At 38.9% G+C, this 27,074-nt stretch overlaps 1 pseudogene; it reads right to left on the bottom strand.

Moving 5' to 3' along the window:
- The window catches only part of LOC136123216 (cytosolic beta-glucosidase-like), a 146,898-nt pseudogene that overhangs the window by 74,795 nt on the left and 45,029 nt on the right, over positions 1 to 27,074 (bottom strand).

Raw genomic sequence — 27,074 nt, forward strand, 5'->3', positions numbered from 1 at the left:
AGCACAATCAGTGGGTCATACTCTTTTTGTTTTTTTTTCTTTTCTTTTCTTTTTTGCGGTACACGGGTCTCTCACTGTTGTAGCCTCTCCTGTTGCGGAGCACAGGCTCCGGACGCGCAGGCTCAGCGGCCATGGCTCACGGGCCCAGCCGCTCCACAGCATGTGGTATCCTCCTTGGACCGGGGCACGAACCCGTGTCCCCTGCATCGGCAGGCAGACTCTCAACCACTGTGCCACCAGGGAAGCCCCATACTCTTTGTTTTTCCAGACACGCTGAAGAATTTTTCTCAGCCATTCTTGAGATTGCTACCATGTATTCACGAGGGCAGCAAACTCTGGGCATGAAATATTTTTGCAAGTTTTTTTTTTTGTTTTTTTTTTTAATAAAAGGCCAACTGCTCATTCAAAGGATGAAGAATATAGCCTGAACATCTTCGGAAGAAAATATTTTAAGAGACTAAATTAGCACAGCCTCAGCCACATAACAAAATGATTTACCAATAAATGTATATACTTAATATACATTCATTTACTCATATTTTATTCAGTGATCTAATTTTTGTGTTAATACACTTATCTTTAACTATAAAATAGATTGGGTTGGCCAAAAAATTTGTTAGGTTTTTCCATAACATCTTACAAAAAAACACAAACGAGCTTTTTGGCCAACCCAATATTTGAATTGCCTCGTAAAAGAACATGGTCATTTAAAATTATTTAAGACTTTAGGCTGGATTTATATCTATAAAAGAAATGAATGCAACTTGTTAGGGGAGAAAAAAAGTTATTTCATAAACAGGTGTGGTACATTCCTTCTCCCATCATCTACTTTTTAGTCCCAAGCTCAGTCACAATTTCACCTGAGACATTTATGGCTTCTTGTTCACCTGTATTCACAAGCACCAATTAACATTCTTCAAGGCTCCAATGCCTCTTCTTCCTCCACACATAATGGTTTCACTTATCTCAAAGCAGACAGTGATTCCTATAATGGAATATCACAAACAAGGAGGGAAAGTGGCTAAACTTTAGAAGGGCATGGAATCATCTCCAGCCATGATACTGTTTCATTAACTAATCTCATTCACACCAAGAAGACGCTGCACTTCTGAGATGACCCTCATCAAAGAGACTGGCCTTCCTGCTGCATGTAGCATTTCCAGATAAGCCTTAAGAAGCCTTAAAAGGAACTATTTTCATCTCTAGCACCATGCTGATATTTTCATTGTATTGAAGAAAATGCTACCTAAACAGGAACTTGGAGTCAAAGGAGCCCTGATTAGAGTTATCTCTCTGCTCAAAAATTCAGAATAAAAAAACAGACTTCCCACATATGAAGTCTCTCCCCAGAATTATTGCGGGAAGGTAATTCTGAAATCTGATCCTCCCTTCTAATTCAGGATCTTGCCCAGAGACAAAAGTTTCATGTTCAAGTTAAATTTAAAGAAAGTTAAAATTACTGCACTGCCTAACTGAATTAAATTATGCATTTATGGCAAAGCTTGAAAATCATACTTAACTGTCTTAAAACTTGATACATTAGGTGGTGCTTGCCATGATCCTGTTTTGAAAGGTGATTTCACTGCTCATGATTGTAACTGCCATGGAGCTGTTCAATTGAGAATTTTCCTCTAATGCTTTGAACTGATTTGTTCATTCAATTTCCTCTCTGAGATTTTACACTCTCCACAGTAACTTTGTAAAACTTGAAGCTGAGGTGACCCTTCTGAGGGATAACTTTCTCAGGGGAAGAAAAGTGAGGTTCATTTTCAATACAAATGAATAAAGGAGGAAACACCCAGATTGAAGGTCAAGAAAATGTTACCTGGAAACTGAATCAATATCAATAGAATCAGTTCATTGGAGAGCAAGGTCTAATTTTATGCCCAGATAAAAAAAGTGTTCACATTTCAAATTAAGTAGCTGGATGAGAAGAATGAAGAAAGTTCTTTTAAAAAGACTATTAATTATAATTCCTTAGACTTAATTTTTTTTTAAATAGCCTAAGAAATTACTAAGAGTTCTAATAAAATATGATCCTTGACATACCTGCCGAGAAAGAATATCTAGAGGGTCACATAATTCTTAAACTGGAAGGATCCCAAAAGAATAGCTAGTTTAAGCCTTTTATTCTTCAAATGAAGAAACTGAGGCACAGAGAGGTTAAGTGCATTTATAGAAAGGTTAAAAAACTTTAGCATAGATTGCAATTATTGTCACAACACACTCAAGTTTAATGTCAAAAGGGTACAATTAGCACTCATGCCTAATCTTGATGCATGAAAGTTGTTCTCATAATAGTAAAAACAATCTACCATTTATTTAAATTCTTTTAAAAAGCAAAATGATGGTATAAATCTAATATTCATTGAAATTCTGGAGAGTAATTCAGTTTTCCTACTAATGTAGATTCAATCTCCTAGTCACTCGTTAAACATTTACTCAGCACTTACTGAATGCTGAGTATAGAACTAAAAACCCCAAAACTGTATTCTGGTTAGAATTTTGTCTGTAAAAAAATGGTGCATAAAATCTTACTACACACTGCTCTTGTCTGTGAATGCTTACACCTTTTAATAACTTCCATTTTCTCCTAAAAATGTTTTTTTCCCTTCCTTTCAAGGATTATAATGGGCATTGTCTTCAAAAACCAAAGTGTTTCCCAAGTTACATCTATTCAGTTGGCTTATTCAACAAGTATTCAATTGTGACAGGGCTGCAGTTGTACGAGGGTCTCATGAATCAGTTTATGGCACCAATGTTTAATGTTTTATTCATAATAGTGTTGATTTTCTTGTATACAGTGTCAGGCTCAATATTGAAAAAACAATATAGGGTGTAGTTAACCAGGAATTTACTCAATGAAAAGCTCGGGAGAGCTGGCAGAAACAATATTTATGTCACTGTAGAGCAATTGTCCAGCATAAGTAATATCAAAGTTATAAATAGGTAAGGTAAGACCACAGAGGGGAAGGCCATAGAACTGGTGAGATTAACACTGCTTAAGGTCTAATTAGCAACACTGCAAATCCAGACACTCATTTTCTTAGTGCACCCAGAGCTAATCTCCACTGATGAACTCACAAGACTTTGATTTATAAGACATAATGTCAATGTAATAATTTATAGTGGGGAATATCCTTTTCCAAGATTTGGAAAACTCCAAAAGTTTCCTGAGTAGGAATGGCTAACACCTGGCCATCCACTTCTCCCTCTTCTTTCCAAGAGCCCACAGCTGTCCAACAGAATCCATCTTAACACAGTTATCCAGGCAATCCCTGCCAATCACACTAAGAGAAATTCTACTAGCCTTGTTCCAAAGCAGGTTCTTAGATAACTGAGAGGCCAGGTGGTAATCAGGTTATTTTGGAGATCAGAAAATAATAGCTTATGTAGACAGACAATTGAGGACAACTTCACCTGGGGAAAACCTGAGATGTTCACCTTCTCTCAATTCCAATAACCCTCTCAACACCTGAATATTCCAGTATTGCTCTCTCCCCAAACAGGTGAAAAAAGTCATCAACTCTTCAAACTCCTGTTTCCATTTCCTTTGGATATATACCCAGAAGTGGATTTTGCTGTATCATATAGTAGTTCTATTTTTAATTTTTTCAGGAACCTCCATACTGTTTTCCATGGTGGCTGAATCAATTTACATTCCTACCAACAGTGTACAAGAGTTCTTTTATCCCCACATCCTCGCCGATAATTATCTCTAGTCTTCTTGATGATAGTCAAGAGATATATGAACTCCTATGTTTATTGCAGCATTATTGACAATAACCAAGATATGGAAACAACCTAAGTGTCCATCAACAAATGATCAACAGATCTACAGATGAATGTATAATAATGAAGTTTTGATATATACGTACATACACACACACACACACACACACACACACACACAAACACACAGTGGACTATTATTCTGCCATGAGAAGAAGGAAAAAGTAATCCTGCCATTTGCAACAACATGGATGGAACTTGAGGGCATTATGCAAAGTGAAAAGTCAGACAGAAAAATACAAATATTGTATAAAATCACTTATATGTGGAATCTAAAAAAGCCAAACTTGTAAAAACAGAGAGTATAATGGTGGTTACCAGAGGCTGGGGGTGCAGGGACACGTTGTTAAAGGGTACAAACTATGAACTAATAGATAAATAGGTAAGTTCTGGAGAGCTAATGCACAGTATAGTGATTATAGTCAGCAATACTGTATTATAAACTGCAAAGTTGTAAGAGACTAGATCTTAATTGTCCCTACTGCCAAAAAAAAAAAAAGGAAATAATAACTCTGTAACATATTAGAGGTTTTAGCTAACACTAAGATGGTGATATAATATATATCATAATATATAAATGTATCAAATCAACATGTTGTACACCTTAAACTTATACAATGTTATATCTCAATTATACTTCATTTTTAAAAGCATTATCAAATCCTTATTTTTGCCCCTTTTTCAAGATTCTATTGAGTCTACTCTTTATACTGGAAAAATAGATTTTCTTCAGATAAATTATACTTTGATTATTTTACAGGTCTCTTTTACAGTTATAAAAATACAACTGCACTTCTGTTTGCTGCTACATCAATACAAAAACTACTGGACAGATTGTTCTAAAAATGGAGGATGAGTTTGGAATCATCTAAATAAATTTTTTAAAGGCTGTATAGTAGTATTAAAATTCACTGGGTCTGATGTGGTGGAGAACCTTAAGTAATTATCCCCTCAAAACAGTTGGAACTGAATTAAAAAGAAGCCCAAGGGAATGTCCATCTGTGGGGGCAGAGCATATGTATTAGAATGCTATGGAAATAGAAGATAAAGAATGGTTTCTAATCAGGAAGCACAAGGGCAGATGTGTGATTGAGCTGCTTGTCAAATGGGCAACTCCATGAAACCTGTTCCCAGGAAGCAGATGCACCAGGTTCTGTGTTTCTGTGTTTCTAAGAGGGTGTGCCCGATAAATGGTGTATGTTCCTGATCACATCAGTATGGGCCTCACCTGGATAAGTCTGGTGAAGTAGTTCAACAACAGCAGTGTGTGTGTGTGTGTGTGTGTGTGTGTGTGTGTGTGTGTGTTTGATTCTGAGCTTTGCCAAGCAACACACCAGTCACTTGGTCATAGAACACGTTCTCTCAAACCCCTAATCTGATCCCACTGTCATAGCCCTTCAGAAACGTGCAGGAAAATAAAAACCATAGAATATTAGAATTGTAAATGTTGACAGGATCTGGATAATGGGCACCAAACACTTCCCTTTGCAGTGGAGAACACTAAGGTCGAGATTATGTATTTTTGGCCAGAGTGATGATGTCCTTAAAGGTGTAAAGTAACTATATCAAATATGAGAATAATATCTAACATTTTAAGGTGCTCAGGACATACATACACATAAATTACTTTATTTTCACAACTGACTTTGGGTTAGGCAGGATGGCAATTAGCATCTGTCCCATTTAACAGGTGAGGAGGTTGACATTCAGAGTCCCAATGAGAACTTCCCCAAGTGCACACCACCAGAACCCAGGACTTAGTCTTCACTCTTCAGACCCTTCAGACTTTCTACTCTGCCACCCTTCATACGGGGAAATGGAAAACAAAGGTAAGTATGCTACTGAACTTTGGGGAGAAGTAGGGGAGAAGCAATAGGGGAAGGTCATCTGGCATATCTCTGCTTAAGGTTTACTCTGTAATCTTTGGCTGCCTGAGTTTATGTGTGGTCTGAGTATGTAGGTTGGTGGGATACAGATATATTGGAAATTGTTTCCTTTATGACTTTTCAAGTGCTACAAGTCCGTAAACTAGCACACACAAACGATTCTTGTGCACGGCCTTCGAATCTCGTTCTTCCTTCTCTATTCCGATCTTGACTCCTCTTCGCTAGCTCCATCCAGTCCAGCCAGGAGCAACAGTATTAAGTGCATCCAACATTCCACCCAACACGTTCCCAAAGCTGTGAGTTCTCCGTGAGCTATGAGATGAACTGCTCCATAGGGCTAGGTTGACAAAGGTTTACTTTGAGAAGCAATAAAACAATAGACATGGAGTGATACTCTATATTCAGGTAACTGAGTCTCTATTCTGAGCTTGCAATGGATTTTTAATAGGTTCATTTTTCCAAAAGGTCAATGTGTCAAACTTTGAGATCTTCCCCTAATTCTTAGGATTTTTTTAATGCACATTTAGAAAAACACAGGTGCTTAACATGTTTTGTCCAGTTAAATGGGTCTCTGTGGTCTGAAACTGACATAGGCAGGTGGCTGCCAGGTCTGCACCACTTTTGTAAATGGATGTATTTATCCTTTCCTGGTTCTCCATGGGAAGTGAGGGAGGGAGAATGCTGACAGACAACAGCAGGGTGATTCTGCGCTCAGCATCCTGTCTTGGTGGTATACCCAAGCTGCAAGATTTATAACCTTCTTGTTACAATGCATCAGCTTCAACACTTTCAGTGAAGTCTTCAATAAATTTGATGACATCTTGCTGAGGGGTTTTGTCATTAAAAGCCTAAAGCTGGTCATTAACAAATCTTCTCTGCAATCATCTACTACTGTGCTAACTCAGGCATGGATCTCACTGGAAAGTTGGTCTGGCTCAGGAACTTTCCAGAAGGCTGCATTTTTTTTCCTGTGTGGGGTATATTTCTTTAGGGAAAGAAAATACAGTTCCCAATCATTTCATCATTTATTTCTCATTATCCATTGACTAACTCTTCTCTGATAGACACAACCAAATTCAACAAACACGTGTAGAAAGCTACTACATGACAGAAATGGTGCTCTGGGCTGAAGATATAACTATAAAAAAGACACAGCTCCAACTCTCAGAGGGCTCAGAGATGCCCCCCAAAATTAACCATCATTATGGAATCTTTCTTAATGTACCAGACTCTGTATGTAGGCTTGATATGCATTATCTTTTTCATTTTTCACCATGTTTTAGAAGATAGATGTTCTTATTATCCCCGTTTTAAAAATTAGATGGCTGAAGTGTTGTTTGCTTAAGACTTTTCCCCAAATTATTGAACTTGTTAAGTGGAAGAACTAAATTTCAAACCCATGTCTTGCCTGACTTCAAGCTAGTCGATCTACCCCAAACAGGACTGGGCCAGGAAGAAGGCAAAGACCATGACATTCCAGTTGAGGAAAGATTGGGAACCAAGCCAAGGACGGGCATATATTCAGTAGGTGTGAGGAGCAGGTTGAACCTAACTGGAATCCCCTTTTAGGAGAGTTTAGGTCATGGGTCAAGTATCACCCACTGAGAATAACTTCCCCTGATTTCTCACACTTTCTCACCTGCTCACCAACATTCAGATTATTGAGGTATCCCTTTGTGTGTGATTACATATGAACTTAAACTTGCCTGCTGGCTCCAGAGCAGCAAGGACTGGTGTAAATTTTATGTATATAATAAAGATTCATATCATGTGAGAAAAGCCTAACTCTTTGAAGATCACTGCTCCCTGAGCTTTTCCAAAACTTCCTGTGGCAGAACAATTCCAGGTACCCAGTTGATTGACAGTTGTTTCTGCTGCAATGGTTTGATTTTTCACCTAATCTGGCAACCTCTCCAAAGGAATAACGAATGGAGGGAGGTCCTGGCTGCTTTGTCCTCCACAGGGTTCAATCATAGGTAGCCAGAGGGCCAATGTTACAACACTCATTCAGAGGTTTCCCAAAAAGAATGATGGAGAAAATTGCAGACATGGGGGAATGTTCTGCCATAACTTAGAGACTTGAGGGAGGATGGAATTTTTTTTTAATGTCTTGGTATTCTATTTTTTAAATAATAAGGAAAATAACTTGGGGTGATAAATATGTTCTTAAAAATGCACATTTTGTAATAATAATAATTATACCATCTGTTGAGGGCCTACCATGTGCCAGACAATTGCTTGGGGTGTTTAACACAATAGCTTATTAAGCAAAATCTTTTCAACAACTCTGCCAGGGAAAGTGTTATCCCATTTTTATTGCTGAACAAACTGAGAGTTTGGGAGTTTGAACCTTTTGCCCATCCTTGAATAACTGGAACTGGAATGCAAGCCTAGTTCTATGTTATTTACAGTGTTTTTGTCTCCACTGTGTTGCTTTTCTCTCATCTATATCTGCATTAATTAAAACACAATCTATTTAAAGGCATTTAAATAATGCAATGGTTAAAAAGGTGTTAGCTGATTTTTTTTCTTGAAATGACATTTTTCCTCTTTTTTTTTTTTTTTCTTTCCCAAAAGGAAACAGAAACATTAGCTTTCTTTTTACTGCTCAATTAATTGTGGGATTTTACCTGAAGAGATTAGTAAGACCTCCAGGCAGACGCCACCATTGATCCAACTATGGTGTCATTATGTGCCTGTCCGGGTGCGTGATGTTGGAGGGAGGGCTTTTTTCATGGGAATCACAAAGCCATAGTCCATCTATGGGCTCCCTGGGTTCTGGAGGGCTCCCACCTGCAGCGCTTCCCACAAATGTCTTCCTCGGTCTGTTATTATTTTTAATTGCACACAAGGTGCTTATTACTAGTAAGGTTCTCACCAACCAAGATCATCAGCGCTACCTTGGAAGAGTCTCAGGAAATCGATCAGTAACTTCAGCTCTGTGCCTCTGACAACAGGCAGGATACAGGGTGTCTGAGTTTTGTCCAAGGTCGTAGGACCTGTCGGCTGTTGCAGAAGCAGCGTGAAGCACTTTCAAAGAATATGTGCAAGCCCAGGGCACCAAAGGTGAGGAAAAGTTTGGAGAAGTGTGGTGGGACAAGCAAGCACTCTGAGTCAGAAAGCCCAATACCAACAGTAGTAGTAATAATAATATACACATTCTGCCTTGTTCTAGTAAATACTACTTAGTAACTTTGTGATCTTGAGCAAATGACTTAGCTTCTTTGAAACTCAGTTTGCTCATCTGTAAATTAGGAGCAATGACCTCATCTCACTGTTTTGAAAATAAAATGAGATGATGGCATCAATTAAGACTTTCTTTGTTCCAAGTGATAGAAATCCAGTCAGAAGCAGATGAAGCAGAAAGAGCACTTAGTTGTAAGTAAAAGTAATGTTTCTCAAGAACACGCATGCAACTGGCTCTGAAGAAAAAGTGGAATTAGAGGTGCAAGTGCCCTCCTGAATCTCTCCCCGTTTCTTGTCTCTGTTTCCCTTGGGGCACCTGCAGCTCACCTTCTCACTACCCCTAAGCTTTACATGGCAAGGCATAGCCACCAATGGCCTGCCAAGGTCAATCCAAGCTATGAAACAGACAAACTGATTGGTCCAAGTTTTAAATCCTAGGGCAGAACTGGGATTGGCCCAGCTCATGTCATGTGCCTATATCTAGACCAATCAGTTATCTATTCACAAACAGCAGTATTTTATTCTACTTACATGGCCCTCGGTAATGGTGAGTCTAAGGATGGGGGGAGGTGGGTATTTCATAGAAAAAAACGGATTCGTTACTAGAAAAGAGAGTTTCACTGCAGATGAAAAAATTGTTGTCCACTACAACAACATATGAAAAATAGCTATCACTATACCCAGTCCAGAATATACACTTAATATAGGGTTTTTGGTCAATGTGTACATTTCTGCACATTTTGAAAGGCTACATATTTTTTAAAAATCAAAATAAATACAATATTTTGTGTTAATTACAATGAATATAAATTATCTAATGTTAAGAATCTGAAGAGATCGTAGATGCTGTGAAAAATTAATGGTTTAAGTACGTGATACTTTTTACATCAATTCAAAAGTACAATAGAAATTCAACAAGTTCAAAAACAGGATTTTGTTCCTAAACCTATTATTCTCTCCTGTCGCTCACAAACCAAATCTTCTCACATTTTCTACTCTTGCCTTCAGTAACTTTTCTATCTTTAAGTTATCTTAGTTTGAGGGTCTTAAAGATCTAAGGGACTGTATAAAGTACTTGAAACAATTTCAGAGAGCAATGAAATGTCCTTATGTTAGCACTAAACAGAGCTGGGAATGAAGAAAGCCAATTTCAATATTTTCTCTCTTTTCCCTAACATGCACAGAACAATCTTGGACAAGTCGTTTGTGTTCCCTATGGCATCCATAAATCTGATGATGGTAACTAGCCTACTTGTCTCTTGGGGTGAAACTGGGAACATCAGTGAATCAACTATGAATAGGGTCATTTATAGGGAGAAGTGGGGAGAATCTCAGAAACCTAGAGATTTCCTTTTCTTATCAGATGGGGAATTCCCACACAGAGGATGAATCTGTTTTGTCTGTAACACAAAAGAATGATTTTGCTTGGATCAATCTGTAGGAGCCCAACTGCCCTCTGTCAATAAACTCCAGGCCCAGGTGAGGAACTGAGTCAATATATTTTAGGTTTGGGAAAGAAACCACTTTATGTCACTTTCCAGAATTCCTTCTGGCTGATCCAGTATGTTACTGATTTATTTTGGAAAGAATCATTCCAGGACCTCTCAAACAGAATGATGAGAAATAACTGTGCCTATCATAGTTAAAAAAAGGAAATTGAAAATCTAATTTTGCATTGAATTTTGTTGCTATGATATTATTCCTTTATAGGGAGGAGAAATTAAATTTACGAAGCAACAGTGTTCCAAGTGGTAGCTAAAAGGGAGAAATTAACTGGGGTAGAAATGTGTGCTACCAGTTAAAGATTATTCCTTCACATTTGTTTTCAAATATGAAAGGAATCCCATCAGGGAAAAGGAGATACCAGAATAATAATATTGTCTTGAAACAAAATTCACAGATTCTATATGACAAAAAAAAACTGTTTCTGCTGCTTGGTAACAGTTTAAATGAAACATGCATTGATAGAAGATGCATACCACTTTAAAGTTTATTGAACAAATACTTAATTTTGGTCCTTTAAGAATTCTGTCAATTCATTTCTTGGTAGTTAGGATACTAAAATATGCAAATAAACATGCTCTAGTTGGTCACAGCTGATCTTTTTGTAATAACTAAGGTTCTCTCCCAACAGCCACCACTCCTTCTATTCATGTCACCTTCACCCAGGAGTCACAAAATGCTGAAGACAGTCGCTTTTTACTTGCTTAAATTTCAGCAGGTTGAAGCTAGACCAAAATCCTCACCTTCCTCTTTCCTAAATACTTTTTTTTTCCTCCCCTCTCTCTTAATTACATGGTTTTACACTGATTTACATGAATTTCAGCTTTCAAAATCATTGGTCTTTCCTGAATGCAAATAGGCACATGGGAAAATTATATTAAGCTTGCACAATTGATCTTTCATCATTTCAAATGGTACCTTTGAACAGTTCCTGAAACGTCTGTCTGAAACACTCCTAGCGTTGAGCATCATCAAAAGATGTCGGGTCACCCTGGGGAAACCCATTCTCTGTGATGTAAATTACAGGGTTATTATACATATCCTGGAACAAGAAAGCAGAAGTTTTATTCCAAACAGATGTTTAAAAAAAAAAAAGCTCATTATATCAGGTGCATTCCCCTCTACCTTCTCTACAACCCCAAAACTAGTTTTCATCAAATTGCACTGACCCTATTAACTTAATGTTCTGCGTGCTGACCTTTTATAACTAACAATGGAAAAGAAAAACTGTGCAAATATCCATGAAGACAGTCAAATGACTTTTGTTATAATGAGAAGACAGAAGTATCTTTCTTCCATCAGCATCTGCTGATTGTCATATCTCCTTAACCCCTTGGTCCCTCCCAGCAGCTACAGCCTCTATCCCCCCACACAGCAGGGATCCTAAAAACTGATAACTTAAATTTTTTAATTTCAGCTACCTGGATGCCATCCAGTGTAACAGAGACCCAAAAAGGATCCAGCTACTTCAACCATTATTATCCCTTTTAGTAATTCCAGTTGTGACCCCAGCCTGAAAAATATGTCCAAGCTACTGTAGCCACAACTGAATTTAATTTAATTTAGGATTTAATTTAATCCTAAGTTTAATAATAGCTTTGAAGCCCTTTATCAGCTAGTTAACCTCCATCGACTTAAATCCTAATCATCTCTTCCCAGGCCAACAAATGTATATGCTATTGCCTAAATCATTCTTTGTTCGGGTTCTTATACACACAGAAACATGCCCGTCTTCCCATCTTCCCATGTTTGAATACACATGGACGCAAACAAAAGGTGCATTTACCTTAATGTATTTCAGTAGTTGACGTATTCCCCGTGGCACACATAGACCCAATCCAAACTTATACAAGATGGGTCTGGAAAAACTTCAACTTCCGCATCCTGGAGTAAACCCAGTTCTCCTTTCTTATTCTCCTGGTACTTGACTCAGCAAGTCGTATAATTCTGCACAGCAAAGAAATCAGCAGTGCCTTTGATCACTTTATTCTCTTCTGTAAATTCTGGAAGCCTGGACGATGGATAAACTTGCTTTTTACTCGTGAGGGCAACCTGTGACTTGACAATTTCAGGATAATCGCCGTCAATAAATATGGGCTTAGCAAAGAAATCCAATTGGAAAGCCACGGCTCTTTTAGCTGCTTCCTGGTCAGACACTGAGTTGGGATCTGCTGGTTCCACCCAGCCAGCAAAAATTGAGAGAGACACCATACCTTTCTGCTCTTATCAGAATAAGGATTCATAGCTGTGCCAGGATCTGGCATGAGCTTTAATCAAATTATGAGCTGCCTGATAAAACTTTAGTTCCAACGTAAGGCACACTAAGAGGAAATGCACCAAACTCACATGCCAGCAGGGCAAAAATATTAGGCTCATTTACAGTGATCCACTGCTTGACTCGATCCCCACATGTACTGAAGCAAAACTCAGCATATTTGTCGAAGGGTTCAACGATTGCCTCTGACAACCAACCTCCTTGGTCTTCCAAGGCCTGAGGCAAATCAAAGTAATAGAGGGTCACTATGGGCGTGACCCCATTTGTTAACAAATCATCAATGATCTTGTTGTAATAGTCAATTCCTAGGAGAAAAATAAAAGAAAGCATAAGAAAAGTTATTTTTAGTACATTGACAGTAAATAAGGATTGGGAGAGGATCAGGAATAATAATATCCTAAATAACTTTAAACCAAAATAAGGTTCATTACTTTCTACCTATAATCAATTAAAGGCTGGGAGGAAACATGAAGAAGTCCAAGGAAGACTGGCTGATCAGAGAGGGAAATGTGATGGGGCAACACGATTGTGGAAGATGTATGTTCTGAAAGGGATTCACTTGGGCAAGTCGGTAGCACTTAACTTTGTGTTATTGGCATGCTTATTGATATTATTTTATTTGTAGGGGGGAAGGATAAATTAGGAGTTTGGGATTAACATATACACACTACTATATATAAAACAGATAACCAACAAAGACCTACTGTGAAGCACAGAGAACTATACTCAATATTTTATCCTAACCTATAAGGGAAATTATTCTGAAAAAATAGATACATATGTATAACTGAATCACTTTGCTGTGTAACTAACACAACACTGTAAATCTACTTCAATTAAAAATTATAAATTTATATGTTCATATTAAAAAAAAGAATTTATTTTATTTGCTTGTATGTAGATCAACTCCACTTGAATACAAGCCCCCTGATAATAAGGGCCTTATCTATCTAATTTATCTCTGGATCCCCCAAATCCTGGGACAATCCCAGAAATTTAGTAGAGACTCAATAAATAGCTGTTGAATGAATGAACAGATTTCAAAAGTATTCAATATAAGTAAAGAAATTGGACCCAATGGCTGCCTTAGTGCTTCTCCAGACCCATCAGTCTCACAAGTCTAGGAAGAGAGACCCACTGATCATGCACAAGGGCTCAGCATCGGTCCCAGAGTGTGGGTTACAAGGGCAGTGAGCCAGGGGCGTGGCACATTAAGGAATGCTCAGTTGGGGAGTTTGCTCTAAATTTCTGACATAGTCCATGGGAATACACAGCTACCCTTGGCTCTCAGCTGATTCTCCCAGCACTGCCTGTGTGAGAGAGAGAGTTTTTGGATGTGGCAGAGTTCAGAAGAATGTTATCAAGTCGGACATGTTCTGCCTTAGAAACCAACGCCAAGAAGATGCTGGGTCTAACCTAACAATGACTGTCAACTTGCAAGAGACTTTCTGAGGAAAGGCTGATATTAGTTCTTCATTTGATTGTATGTCTAAGAGTATGGAGGGAAACTAAGCAAAGAAGAGAAGCTGTCCTGTTTTGAGAGGTTGTGAATATAACTAAATTCATATGTAGAATTGTATTGCATTCAAAGTTTGCATAGAAGCAGGGTCCCTTTATCTCTCTTTTTTTTAACTTATTATCTACCAATTTTAAATATAATAATTTAGATTTTTGCATGTGTTTCATTCATTCAATCATTAATTTATTCATTCCTCAAATACATATTTATAGAGAAACTACTATATGCTGGACTTACAAACGTAAGATAAACATTGTCCTTGTCCAAAGAAAACTTAAATTTTAGTTGGGACTACAGACAAATTCATAAGCAATTATCATACAATGTTATTATTAAAAATAAAGTACAGAATGCTATTTAAACATATGATAAGGAGTCCTTATCCCAAACTGAGGGCATCTGGAAATACATTCGGAAAGCAATGTAGCATAATGGTTTAAAAAGTGAACTATGGTGACAGGCTACCTAAGTTCTATCCCAAAGCCTTCACCCACTAGTTTGGTGACCTCGGGCAAGTTACTTTATCTCTCTGAATTATCTTTCCTTGCCTGTAAAATGTGGACAATAATAGAAATGTATTTCAATAATTGTTGTGAGAATTTAATGAGCTGATAAACTGAATATGCTTAGAACAGTTCTTGGCATAGTTAGCTATCATCCTAATAATGATTATTATTGTCATGAGTGACATCTGAGCTGATTTTCAAAAGATGAAAATAAATGACCCACATAAGGCAAGGAGGAGTGATCCAGGAAGAGAAGAAAGGGAAACAAATGTGCAAAAGTCTAAAGGAGGAATGGAAATAAACAAAGCCCACCCAAATGTGAGCAGCTTACTTATTCCAAGTTTGTTGTAGCAAGGAGTCAGCCATTATCACTTGCATTTGGCAGATAATTAAAGGCTATCAGGGAAGCAGGAAAGCTTTATTATTAAAAAAAAAATGGGGGAGGATTCAGGTACTTTTGATTGAAGGTTGTTGGCACAGGGAGGCTGGAGGTAGGCTAACTAGAACAAGGGCATCCCAGGCAATCGGTTTGGGAAGCATATTTGGCTTTTTCCGGTTGGTTCTAAGTTCAAAGTAGGGGACAAAGGAGCAAAAACTAGAGAAGCTGGCAGTTGTTGACCACATTCTGACTATTCTAGGCCAACTGCTGCAGTGGGTGTCGTCTGGCTTCCTGAGCTTCTCTTGTGGATCAGAGTTCTGTTGTCATGTATGGCCTGGCTTTTGTTTGTTTGTGTATTCATTCTCTCCTGGGAACTGCAAGTTCACCAGAAGGAGGGTGTACAGCTCAGCAGAAGAGCAATAAGAATAGTGAGAGGTAAGCAGGGTAAGCAGAAGCCAAATTATGCAAGGGCACGTGTTGTCTGCCTATCTGTCTGTAAGAGCGGGTAATTTTTAACAACAGCTCACTTATTTTGCAAGCATGAACATAATGTGAATCGTGCATTACAACTCCATACTTGGAAGGCCCTTTTGTATGCCATTACTCTCTGGGTGGACATAATAAGCTACCACCCCCACCCCAGCCCCACAAGATGTCCGTGCAGTAATCCATAGAATATGTGAATATGTTACTTTACTTTTTATGTTACTGCAAAGGGACTTTGCAGATGTAATTCAGGTTAAGGATCTTGAGATGGGAAGATTTCTCTAGATTGTTCAAGTGGGCCCAATCTAGCTGCATGAGTCCTTAGAAGTGAAAGAGGATGGCAGAAGAGTGGATCGAAGAGATGCAGCAACAGAAGAAGAGGCACAAGAGATGGCAGCATGAGAGGGACTCAACCTACTATTGCTGGCTTTGAAGATGGAAGAAGGGAGCTACCAGCCAAGAATGCAGGTAGCCTCTAGAAGCTGAAAATGATCCTCAGCTCACAGTCATCAAGGAAATGGAGACTTCAGTCCTACAACCACAAGAAACTGAATTCTACCAACAAACTAAATGAGCCAAGAAGCAGACTCTCCTTTAGATCTTTGAAAAAGAATTGCAGCCCTGGTAAGCACTGTGGTTTCATCCAGGAGAGACCTGTGTCAGACTTCTGACCTACATAACTCTAAGGTGATAAATTTGTATTGTTTTAAGCAAGTAAGCTTGTAATAATTTGTTGCAGCAGCCAAGGAAAACTAGTATACCCACCAAAGTTTATAAAGCTTTTCTTTCCTCTCTCACTAAAAGAGCACTCTGCCATCCCATCTCTGGGCCTCTGCAAGCCCACATTTCCTCACTTGTAAAATGGAATATCCAAAGATTTGTATGATGGGATCATCTTGATACTAGACTGTGTTAAGGTTTTTATAGCCAACGCCTTCCATTGGCTTTGAATATAAAAATAATATCAGCTTTAATGTTTTGCATTCATACTATATGTACATAACATCACACATTTTGTTTAATCCCCGCACTAAGCACAAGAGGTGGGCATTTTTAGTCTCAATAAACATGTGAAAAAACTGAGATTCAGAGAGTGAGTACCGGACATAAAGCGACAATGTTGTCAGATGGCACAGCCAACATTTGAAGCCAGTCTGTCTCACTACAAAGACTGAGCTGTTCCCACTACAACATTCCCCTTCTCACGCAAATGTTTCAGATCCAGAAACATGGTGATACTGCTTCCCTAGCCTTAATAATCACCACTTTGGAGCTGATTCATAATATCAGGGTTTTTTATTTTTAATTTCTGGAATAATCAATGATTTATAAGCATCATTAGATACGGCACTATCATTAATGACGGCAATCAATGTAATTCAAACAACATGATGATCTGCAATTGAATTGAAGTCAAAAGTTTTTAAGTAAAACTTTGTTTTACTCGTCAACATGGCAGAGCAACAAAGCATTGCATACTTAATATTTATCATCCCAGAACTGAGCACTTTACTTCTGGTTTGTACAGTTTATTCCGTGTTGTAATGAAACTTTCCCATGAGGCAGTGGAGTGAGGCTTTTAAGAGCAGAGCTCTGGAGTCAGACAATTCAGTCAAGGGACTGTGGACAAATCACGTGGCCTCCCTACACCCACGTTTCCTCATCTGTAAAAGAGGAATATTAATAGTGCCACCTCAGGAGTGTTTAAGCTTTGAATGAGAACAGAGAGTGCTTTAGCTTTATCAGACTCATACAATTCAGGGTAACTAATTCTATGCATGAACATGTATTTTTAAATGATCATCTGTTACTAATCTAGGGAGCATGAAACCCTGAGAGGTCATTTGGACCCTGTTCTGCATCTGGATATTTAGGGCCGGGTTATTTTCAGTATTAAAATCTCCACAGCCTTCTTTCATAGTTACTACATCATCTCTGTTTTAATTAAACCCACTTCTTATTTGATCTTTGAAAATATGAAGCATATTTAAGTTAAAGGTCTTTTGGAAATAGGGAAAAGAAGCCCACTCACATTAACTCAAATGTAAAGGTGACATTAGAGGTAGAAGGTTGGTTAGTATGTGATGCAGTGGACATTATTTGAAATGAGTGATGTCAGATACCCAATGACAGGAAAAAAATCACACTGGAACTTCAAGGAATTAAAGCTGGGAGCTGAGAAAATCTTGCCTCTCAGGAAAGACTGATGTCTCCCATCCCAACTTCTCTCAACACATCTACTCCATTCCTCTCCTGCTCAAAGAACCAGCTTCCTTTGTGCATCCAATTTGCTATGGTCTCAAAATGGCCATCCCATCTGCCAATGCCACCTCATAACCCTAGTGCCTACCACCCACCAACTCAGCCTCTCAGCTCCTCAATTCCAAACATCCCTGAGAGAGGAAGGCAGTTGAGCAGGATTATCTTTTTTAATGAAGTTAAACAAATTATATGTCACAGGAAAATAAGTCTTTCCCTCATCCAGTCAGCTGCGGCCAAGAGCAGAGCAGGATTCTGTAGAACAAAGAAATGGGGACATTTGCTTAGAAGGGGATGTGGCTGAAACTTGCAAAGATGGTGTCTCAGTCCATAAAATAACTACACTGGAACTCTCCTAGTCAAACTGTAAATGTCTTAACATAGAATTAATTTGGACCAAGTGCCCACCATGTGTCAAACACATAACTCTCTAGGTTCACTCCTTGCTAGACCCACACCACCCATTTCTCTCACTGACCTATCTTCTCTTGACAAACTGACTGTGTTAGTTTCCTATTGCTGTGGTAATAAATTACCACAAATGTAATGGCCTAAACCAACACCGAGTTATTATCTTACAGTTCTGGGCATCAGATGTCCAAAATGGTTCTCACTGAGCTAAAATCAAGATGTCAGCAGAGCTGTATTCCTCCTGAAGGCTCTCAAGAAGAATCCATTTCCTTGCCTTTTCCAGCTTCTAGAGGCTCGTGGCCCCTTCTTCCATCATCAAAGCCAGCACTGAAACACCTTGTCTCCTGTCTGACCTCTGCTTCAGTCCTTATATCTTCTCTCTCTGGCTCTGATCCTCTTTCCTCCCTTTTTTAAGGATCTGTGTGATTACAGTGGTACCATCCAGATAATCCAGGATAATCTTCCCATCTAAAGATCCTTAACTTAATCACATCTGTAAAGTCCCTTTTACCATGTAAGATAATATATTCACAGTTTCTAAGAATTAAGACATGGACACTTTGAGGGGCTATTATTCAGCCTACCTCACTGCCCAACTTAGAGTAGGAGATTAATAAATGTTTCTTTAGTTATTTACTTAACTACCATTCCTGCTAACTGTGCTCATGTTTTAAATCTTAAAGTGCAAAAGGAATTCTGCATAACCATTCCTTTTCCTTTTTATTTCCAATACTTGGGTCTTTTGCTAATCACCGGAAACTTACATTTGCGGCAGATATGAAAATGCACTTGAACAGTTGAGAAATACAGAAAAATGTGATTTCAGTTGCCAGCTCAATCTCTTCTTGTTAAACCTCAAAAACTTGACATTTGAAAGAGAAAGACTGTGTAACAGTGACATTTTGTAAAATATTCTTCCAGCTTGGGAACACAGGATTTTACTTACAAGTTTCTAAATGTCCTCTCATCAAGCTTTAAAATAGGGAGTCAAATACAAAAACAGGAGTTTCTTGGAAAAGATAGTGACAAGGGTTCTCTAATTCTTTACATGCTCTTTGAGAAAATGTTTAAACAGAGAAAACAAATGATGGCCTTTCTGATCTAAAACAGTTCCAATTGCTTCAACAGATCACTGCACAAGAATGAGCAACTACTTATTGAAATTCTGCCTCCTGGAAGCACTTCCACTGCCCTTTTGTTCATAGAAAAGTCTGTAATGTTAATCAGCTATGGGCTTCACAAAAGCTGGTGCCAAACATGAAAAGCTTAGTGCTGGGAGCACGTGATCCCCACGTGAGAATTGCACAAGTGAATCCTTCACGTTGTCCAGGTGGCCCCAGTGACTCCAGCCACCACCACCACTACCCTCTAGCTTTTCTGCTGCCCTGCTCTTGCATTCCTGATCTACAGTGAGCTCCATGAACTCCCGTGTATCTTAAGTTGGTGTTAAATAACTGGATATGTTGGCGTATTGGTACGGGTCCACAATCCTTTATATGAAAATCTTGGCAGCCATGTGTTCAGAATTTGAGGATTTTTAGAAAAGAAACAAGAGTACATATTATGTATTAAGTTTAACACCCCCAGTGGGTGTGGGTCAGTATCCCTTAATATTTCTGCAGTAAAATAGATAAATAATCTCACCAAGCAAAATGAACTGAGATGATAAAAAACTTTCCCATCAACTCAGGTCAGCTTTTGCTGCTAAATCTGTTTTAGAAAGCTTACTAACTTACTAAACCTAAACTTACTAAAAAGGATTCAATATTCAGAACCTTTTGGATTTTAGAACTTCACATAAGGGATTATGGACCTATATTACAAGTTGGTAGGGTTTTCGTTTTTAATTTTTATGTTGTTTACCATCCAATGGAAGCTCAGTTAAAAACTCCAAACTGCTAGAATCATACGCTAGAACAGTGGAAAGAGTTTTAGTAATTCGGTGCTTCCACCTCATGTTACCAACGGGGAAATTGTAGCACAAAGAATACTGGTGGTTTGCTAAGGTTGTAAATGTCTGGATCCTACTTTTTGACATCAGACAGACCTAGGTTGAACTCAGCTCTAACTAAATTTGTCATCTTGGCAAATTTATGCCCAGCCTTACACCCCAGATTACCATGATTCCCTCTGTTTAGGGAGGGCCCTCTTTCACAGAGCTGTTCGGAGCATTAAATTTGCAAAAGCAGGTGCAGTGCTTGGCATAGTAAGTTGCACATACTACATGCTCAATAAAAGGCAACCATTACTGCCCTTAGAGTGATCTGTATGGTTATTATTGACCTAATTCAATTAAATTCAGTTAAGTGTTTACTGAATTCATCCCTGCAAGACACTGTTCTAGGCCACAGGGGTGAACAAGGCAGAATCATCTCCTTTTTATCCTGTAAAAAATTCCAGGGATTCTCTTATCTTCATTATGAGTATGTAGACAGAGTCCCTGACACACAGTAGACACTTAATATATGTTTGTTGGGTTGAATTAAACTCAAAGTGCTCACAGTCTAGCAGGGGAATTAATAATGCCAAGAGCAAAGAGTATAAGAAAGACCCTAAGAGTTTTTCAATGTGCTATGGGAATTTTTTTTTTAAGATTTCTTTTGTCTTGGAATAGGGAAAGGCTCTAAAGAAGAGGAAACATTTGTGCTAGCCCTTAACAGTAGAATAAACATTCAGCGGGTATAGTTGGGAGTTTTTGTAAAAGGCCAATCCAGGCAGGAGGAAGAGCTTGGGAAAATTTCTACAAAGGTGGAAAATCGCATAGCATGTTTAGTAAGTAATGGGTTATGTGCTTAGGGCCTTGCGTGGAGGAATTGCATGGACCACATGCATGGCTGATTCAGCCTAGAATGCTTCAGGGGTGAATTAAGACTAAGTCAAAAACTGGAATGATATATGAAGGAGTTTAAATGACAAAAAAGAATTTTTTATCTTGCTTTGCTTTAGCAGGAGATGATGCAAGCCACCATAACTTGGGCCAAACTTTCAGAAAATTGCTGTGGTGGCATTTTGTATGAAGGATTAAAGGACAAAGAAAGAGAGCGAAAGTAGGTATAACCATCAAGGGTATATCAAAAACATCTAAACCAGGGCAGGGACAGAGAAGAAGGCTAGAAGGGGAGAAGTTAAAAAGGCATAAGAAGAATGGATCATATTTGGCAACCAATCAGATGTAAGAAGCAAAGAAACGAGAAGATTCAGAGATTACTCTTAGTTTTTAATCCTTGAGGGTTATGATGGTGCCAGAGAAAAGAGAGGGTACAGATGATGGATTAGAATGGTGGGAAATTAAGAGTTAACTTTTAAACTGAATAACAAATTACCTACTGTTCAAAGTCAAAAAATAAAACTGGCAGGTGATGCCAAGAAAGTAGACCTTCAACGAAGAGTGGTTAAAAAAAGAGGCTAATGTCTTTAGAATCAAGTCATGAACCTGCTAATCTTGCATCGTCCTTATCTGGGGGAGGCTACTTTAAGGCCATGTGCTACGGGTGAGTGTATAAATTGTGGTTCCATTTCACAATGCAGAGATTTCCCCACCTTACTGTGCAAGTGCACAAGTCCACCTAGGAACTGTTACCACAGGTTGTTCTTACTACGTAGGAAATCAGATAACTTACTCAAAAAGAACCCCTCAATATCTATGCCGGCCCTTTGGGCCGGAGGTGTACCAAGGCAAGCAGGTGACTTCATGCACAACCTTGCAGTTGTGAGATGCTGAAAGTACATGCCTCTCAAATTTTCCACGTTAGGTCCCTCCTTGCCTCACCTAGTCCCAACCCTGGGAGTAATGTGAAATCTTTTCCAGAACAAAGAAGCCATAACGGTTCTTTACTAAGAAGTCTTTAAATTGTGATGCAGGGGTTACAAAGCTTTTCCTATAAAGGACCACAGAGTAAACATTTCAGGCTTTGCATGCTGTACGGTCTTTGCCCCAACTATTCAATTCTACCATTACATTGGGAAAGCAACCAACTATACGTAATGAACGGGCACGGTTGTATTGCAATAAAACTTTATTTAAACAAAATAGGAATCAGGCCAAGTTTGGCCTCAGGTCATAGTCTGCCAACCCTGTTGTGTGGAAGGAGCTAGCCAGACCTTAGGCTTAAATTCCAGATCCACCAAAAAATACAAATTTACAAAATATCTGGATTTGAACATGCACCTCTGTAAAATGTGATACTTATATCTTCCTCATTGATTTGTGGGGTTTAGAGAAAATGTATGTAAAATGCCTTATAAATAAGGACAGTAGTCTTTTTCATTACAAGGCATAATACGAATAATAACTAACACTGAATGCTTTTACGCTATACCAGCTACAACTGTGTAAAGCACGTTAAAAGATTATTTCATTTAATCTTCCAACAACACTCTGAAGTAGGAGCTATTACAGTATCCCTTTCTACTCATGGGGAAACTGAGGCACCAAGCCATGCCCAGGAGATGCTTACATAGATAGTGTGACGTTGCTGGCACTTAATCCCAAGTAAACAGATTCCAGGGGCTCTGGTGCTAACCTCTGTGTTAGTTAATTAGCTCCACTAATTCAGCTTCAATTGAAATGCTCAGAATCTTCTCAAGTTCCGCAGGGCTCTTCATGACTCATCCCAGCATAACACAACTGAAAATCGTTTATACACAACTTCTGGAAATTCACCTTCAGGTCAACAGTCAAATAACCTCTTGCATAAATAAAACACTTATTCCAACCCCCTTCCTGCCCATCTATTTCCACCCCTCCTAACAAAGATCTCCAGTTGAGGGAAGCCATAATAGTCCTGAGAAAGCTAATGCAAACCCATTTCAAAAAATTTATCCTATAATCACTCTAAAAACTTGCAATTTCAAAGCAACACTGCAGAACAGAATCCTGGATTAATTATGCCAGGCTGTAGCAATAACCTTGAATTAAAGCTGCAACCTTCTATTTTTAAGAAACACTTGCCTTTCTGGTTGATGAAACCTGTCGTCCCATCAGGTAACAGACGTGACCAGGAAAGAGAGAAGCAGTAATGAGTCAATCCAAGCTGTTTGATACATTTCAAATCTTCCTCCCACAGAGTGTAGCTGCCACAAGCTACATCGCCAGTCTGGTTCTTGAAAACTCTGTCTCTTCCCTGATGGGTGAATGTGTCCCAGACACAAGGGCCTTTTCCATCTGTATCCCAGCCTCCTGAGAAAAAGAAGAAAATGAAACAGTTACACTCTTGACATCAAGAGGCATATGTGGAATGTAAATATTTGTCACCCAAAGAACATCCCTCATTAACTCAATGTATCATATTGGTAACTTTAAAACATGCCTTTAAAATAACATGCATGAGTGGGTTATGTGTTCAGCTGTCCTTGATCCCTGAAGCTGACTGGTGGCAAATGAAAAATTGTTGCATAATGCTGTGGCATAGCAGGCTTTCACGGTTCATTATCTGAAGATCTCCCAGCTGGTAGACAGAGGCAAGGCTCAGCTTATGAGTGTCTGAATTGAAAACATCTCCTCCTTGTGAACATTTCTCCTGGCCATGACTGACATGCCTTGTCCTTGTTGTGCACAAAGCAGTCTCGGGACCTTATCTTTGACCCCTGACACCTGAACCCTATCCTCCTGTCATCTGACCATGGAGCCTGAGATGGTCTAGTCAACTATTGTGGAGAGGAGGTTAGTTTTTGCCATTGTTGGGATGATATTGGTATACTACATTCATTCCTTCATACCTCCCTTAATTCAGCAAATGCAATGTGTCAGGCTCTACGCTAAGCACAGTGGCTATCATGGTGAACTCTGCTGTGCTCCGCATCCTTGGAGAACTTACACGCAATTATAAAACAGCTAACGTAAGGACCATTGCATGAAAGCCAGGGAGGGGCGTTTATCCAGATGTGGGCAGGAGTCCGAAGTCTCTTAGAGAAATGGCTTCTAGGCTGAAATCTAAAGGAAATGTTGACTCATCAAGGTGAATTTCTCAGAGGTGGGAGTGGGGGGAAAATTTAAAAAAGGAGGAGCCAGGGTCAGAATAAGCCCAGAGGTAAGAAAGAGTGTCACACATTAAAGGGACAGAAGGTAAAAAATTACATTAGATTTGAAATCCCTATTCACATAGAAATTTTGTTTAAAATGGTAGTTAGAATCCATTTTATGGTATAAAGGGGTAATGTTAAAAATCTCATGACTCCCTAATTCTACTTCTAAGGACATACCTTAGAGGAACGCTCATGTATTTTCACAAAGAGATTATATGAGATTATGGAGGCAGAGTTTTCTGTAATAACAAAATCCTGGAAACAACCTATTTCCTACCAACAGTAGAACAGATCATTAATTTTTGGTATATCCATAGAGAGGAAACACTAATCAGCTATTAAAGTGAATGAATCAGAGGATAGATACCCCTCTTCTCTGGTCTGAATGTCTGTGTCCCCTCAAATCCAGAGGCTGAAATCCTAACACCCAATGTGATGGTATTAGGAAGTGCGGCCTCTGGGAGGTGCTTAAGTCATGAGAGTGGAGCCCTCCTCAATGAGATTAGTGCTCCTAAAAGGAGACCCCACCATGTTCCCTAGCTCCTTCTGCCCCGTGAGGATACAAGAAGTCTGTAATGTGGAAGAGGGCCCTCACCTGGCCATGCTGGCACCCTAATCCCCAACATCCAGAACTGTGAAGAATAAATGTTTGTTTCTTATAAAGCCCCTAGTTTATGGTATTTTGTTAGATCAGTCCAAATGGACTAAGACATCCTCAAAACTATAATATTAAACAACAACAACAACAAATCAAGATTCAAAAGAATGTATACAGGAATGAATACAGGGAGCACAGGAGATTTTTAAGGAAGTGAAACTACTAAAACTGTATATGGATTTTCCACTGTGCTGTGGGTCTGCTCCCCTAACCCTGACTTGTTCATGGGTGGACTGTATTCTGTATGATACTGTAATAGTGGATACATGACATTATACATTTGTCAAAACCCATAAACTATGAACTTTATTTAATACTAATGTATCAATATTCGCCCATCATTTGTAACCAACATCCCACACTGATGCTAGATGTTAACGGTAGGGGAAATTGGAGGAATGGGATATATGAGAACTCTGTACTTTCTGCTCAATTTTTCTATAAATCTAAAATTGCTCTAAAATATAAAGGTTATTAATTTTAAAAAGAATATATGCAGTACTTTTATCATGTTTTATGCAAAATATGTAAAACAAATCATGGATTTTCTGAACATATACATATGAGGTGAACATACAACAGCATGCCTGGGGATGATCAGTTCAGGCTGGTGGCTGCCTTTGGGTAGAAAATGGAGGGAAACGGAAACAAGGAGGAGCCTGAGGGCCCTTTGCGTCTCTTATGTTTCACTCCTTAAGCTGGCTAACAGGTATATGAGAGGCTGTTGATTACATTATCCACAATCCTTTTTATATACCTAAAATATTTCGTAATGACTTTCATGTAAGAAAGGAAGTCACAGCTAGAGTAAATAGACTAAAGCAATTATAGAAAAGTTTTTTAGATCCTCATTTAGCATTTACTTACTCATATTTTTTGCACGATTCTAATAGGATTAGATGTAGTCTCCAGACCAACAAAAAGACAACCTGGGCTATAATTTATGGGAGAGAACCATGAGGAGACAGGAGAGGCTGCTAAAAGAAGGAGCTCTGACAAAAGCAAAAATGACAGTTGACATCAAGGTAGGGTACTAAAGATCTATACACAGAAATCATGAATATTAAAAATTGTACTCTGGGGCTTCCCTGGTGGCGCAGTGGTTGAGAGTCCGCCTGCCGATGCAGGGGACACGGGTTCGTGCCCCGGTCCAGGAAGATCCCACATGCCGTGGAGCGGCTGGGCCCGTGAGCCATGGCCGCTGAGCCTGCGCGTCCGGAGCCTGTGCTCCACAACGGGAGAGGCCACAACAATGAGAGGCCCGCGTACCGCAAAAAAAAAAAAAAAAAAAAAAAATTGTACTCTGGGGGCTTCCCTGGTGGCGCAGTGGTTGAGAGTCCGCCTGCCGATGCAGAGGACGCAGGTTCGTGCCCTGGTCAGGGAGGATCCCACATGCCACGGAGCGGCTGGGCCCGTGAGCCATGGCCCCTGAGGCTGCGCGTCTGGAGCCTGTGCTCTGCAACGGGAGCGACCACAGCAGTGAGAGGCCCGTGTACCTCAAATAAATAAATAAATAAATAAATAAATAAATAAATAAATAAATAAATTGTACTCTGGAGCCATGTCAAATAGAGGCAAAAAGTTTTATACATCCCAATGGCTCTCAAGTTATGTCTGTATATAAGGTTTAGAGGGAGGAAGAAAAAGAATACTAGTATTCAATCTTAGAATGAAATAGGTATGAATATTAAAATGCAATTTTGGCCAAGCATGGTGCTTATAGTTTGGGTTAATAGATTTACAATAAATGAAGAAGCTTAATCTCAGAGAGTTTAGGCATAGTGTATTGGTAAATATTAACAAGTGGCTATATGTTAAAAATGTATGTACCTATATGTATATATGTTTATTATAAATTTTACTGACATAAAGGATGTGTAATACACCATCTCCAAGCAATAATATGCAATGCTTTTTACTGTAAATTCCTTATAGCCAATTGATTCTCATACTATGCTTGTTTAGATTTTTGCCAACCTCTTATATCGGGAGCCAAACTGCAACGTACAATCTGACAAGTGTGAGTAGTCCTGTATCAGACTGTTGACTGATATCTTTGCTTAAATTAACAAGCACAATGAAAGGAAAATAACAAAGATGTACCAGAATTTCACTTGTTCATTAGTGACATGAGCAGCTTCTTTGCTGAACTGGGTAATAGTTTTCAAACAGCAGAAGACTATTTCCTTG

Source organism: Phocoena phocoena, chromosome 5, assembly GCF_963924675.1.
Source record: "Phocoena phocoena chromosome 5, mPhoPho1.1, whole genome shotgun sequence".
NCBI lineage: Eukaryota > Metazoa > Chordata > Mammalia > Artiodactyla > Phocoenidae > Phocoena > Phocoena phocoena.